Source organism: Bos indicus, chromosome 27 (assembly GCF_029378745.1).
Source record: "Bos indicus isolate NIAB-ARS_2022 breed Sahiwal x Tharparkar chromosome 27, NIAB-ARS_B.indTharparkar_mat_pri_1.0, whole genome shotgun sequence".
Lineage (NCBI taxonomy): Eukaryota > Metazoa > Chordata > Mammalia > Artiodactyla > Bovidae > Bos > Bos indicus.
In genome coordinates, this window is record NC_091786.1 from 28,384,059 (window position 1) to 28,387,025 (window position 2,967).

The window sequence follows — 2,967 nt, forward strand, 5'->3', positions numbered from 1 at the left end:
CAGGAAGTGATGGGACCAGATGCCATGATCTTCGTTTTCTGAATGTTGAGCTTTAAGCCAATTTTTTCACTCTCCTCTTTCACTTTCATCAAGAGGCTTTTGAGTTCCTCTTCACTTTCTGCCATAAGGGTGGTGTCATCTGCATATCTGAGGTTATTGATATTTCTCCTGGCAATCTTGATTCCAGCTTGTGCTTCTTCCAGCCCAGCGTTTCTCATGATGTACTCTGCATATAAGTTAAATAAGCAGGGTGACAATAAACAGTCTTGACGGACTCCTTTTCCTATTTGGAACCAGTCTGTTGTTCCATGTCCAGTACTAACTGTTGCTTCCTGACCTGCATATAGGTTTCTCAAGACGCAGGTCAGGTGGTCTGGTATTCCCATCTCATCGGCAAGTACTTCAAGGCAAATTGAATTCTTCTAGCCTAGTGTTGTTCAATAAAGGTATAATGTAAGTTACATATATAATTTAAAAAATTTGACAGCCAAATTACAAAAGGAAAGAGAAATGGATGGACTTAATTTTAATAATACAAACTACTTAGCTCAGTGTACCCAAAATATTGTATTTCAACACATAATCAATCTAAAAAATATCAATGAGGTACTTTACATTCTTTCTTCACACTAAGTCTTTGAAATCTAGTATGCATTTTTTGCTTACAGCACATCTGAATTTCAGCAGGCCACATTTCAATTTTTCAGTAGCCACCTGTGACCACAAACAGGGCAGTTTTGGACATTAAAAGGTTAAGCCTGTAAGATGCTATCTTAAATAAAGTACCCCCCAATATAATAGGTCATCAGATGGAAATACATACACCTACAAATAATTGTTGCCAAGACAGAAGTGTGTTGAATATAAAGCTCTTGATTTGTCAGTAATTCTATGTGTTAAGAAACAGTTTTTCCTTTGACTCCAAACTATCCTTAAAGGACAGCATTGTAATTCAGTTGACAAATAAATATACATATTTGGAGGTGAAATGTTTTCATGCCATCCATGTTGAAATTTGAGGAGCTTTCCTAAGCATTATATTCCCTTGATTTTGAGATACACTCTTCATATATCAACATTTATGAACACAGAACACATCTTACACAATGAATGTGTACATTATTATAGTTGTACTTTTTTCTTAAACTTTATGTCCTTCTTAACTCAGAAGGTGTTGTTGGACATTGGTTGGTTGTGTTTATGAGAATATGTTTCAGCACTTGAGAGATGCATTTCTTAGAGTTTTTATGGACGATCAGAACTAAAAGGTGGAAACAGGCAAATAAACAGGGGAATTAACTTGGTAAGCAAAGGTGAAGGAGATACAAGACAGCTTTTAATTCCAGCTCCACTTCAGTCTCAGGGAATATAAGTGAGTAAGATCTTATGGTACTTGACCTTGTTAATATCTACATACTGTTCTGCAGAGGCTGCTGGACTGAAATTTCCCGTTTTTATGGTAGAAGAGCTAGCAATGTCTGGATGATGAATGTATTCTCTAAAAAGACACCATAATAACAGCTCATCTTGTGTATTTTCTGCGGCTTCCCAGGTGGTATTCGGTGGTAAAGAATCTGCTTGCCATTGCAGGAGATGTGGGTTCGATCTCTGGGTCAGGAAGATCCCCTGGAGGAGGGCATGGCAACCCACTCCAGTATTCTTGCCTGGAGAATCCCATGGACAGAGGAGCCTGGTGGGCTACAGTCCATAGAGTCGCAAAGAGTTGGACACGACTGAGGCGACTTATCATGCGTGCAGTGTGTTTGCTGCACCACTGCCTTCCTCCAGGAGTCATTGAGAGTGGCTGGCCTACATTCACATAAAAGCAAAACTAGACCCTCAGTGAATTTGTTCTATTAGACCAAGCTCTAAATCCCTTTAGGCAAGAGAGATAAAGGAGCCAAGGAAAAGATGGTCAGGACACAGAGCCAAATTTACAGTTCATTCTAAGTCTATTTGAATTACTTAAAATTATTCATCTTTTTTGGTAATAGTTCAACTCTTATTAGTTTTTATAATCTCACATTTGTCTTTTGGAGAATTCAAAACATTTTAAAAAATATCAATTCCAATAGTATTGCATGCAAAGGTAAATAAGCAATTAGAATCATTACAACATCAAGCTTGGTGAAAATACATTATCATAACCCTGCTGCTGCTGCTGCTGCTGCTAAGTCACTTCAGTTGTGTCCAACTCTGTGCGACCCCATAGACGGCAGCCCACCAGGTTCCCCCATCCCTGGGATTCTCCAGGCAAGAATACTGGAGTGGGTTGCCATTTCCTTCTCCAATGCATGAAAGTGAAAAGTGAAAGTGAAGTCGTGCAGTCGTGTCCAATGACTGACACCATGAACTGAGTCCTTTCATGTTTCCATCTCTTTATTGGAACTGGTACAACAGAAGCAGCTCAAGATTAACAGGGCGTGAGGACACAATGAGAATTTACTCCACAGATTTGTTAGAGAGTGGACAGAGAGACCAGGTTCAGTCTGCACATACAGAAGAGAATAAATAAATATCATAACCCTAGTGTCTATTTATTCTCTTGTCTCTTGTGACATCTCTCTGATGTCAATGGCATCAGAGAACTCAGGGTGCCTGACTCTGATTAAGAATTCTTCTGTTGGAAGGCGATCCTCTTATAAAGGTCAGGGCCCAGAGTCCACATGATTGCCTCATGCTCCCTGTGTTTATGTCCAGCTAACAGGATGCAAGCAGAGAACTTCTGGTGTGAAGACTCCTCTGGAGGAGTCAAGAAGGAGTATATGCCTCCCTGCAGGGAGAGTTATGCTGTCTTGTGTTTAATGGTTGTGGTGGGGAGAAAGGGGTTGTTTTTGGTTATTGTTCATTTTATTTTGACATTGCAAGAGAAGAAGACACTGCAAACACTTCCTTTTGCTTATTTCCTCGTGAAGATCCAACACAATTTCTACAACCAGCCTTTTCCAGGGGGCTCACCCAGAATTG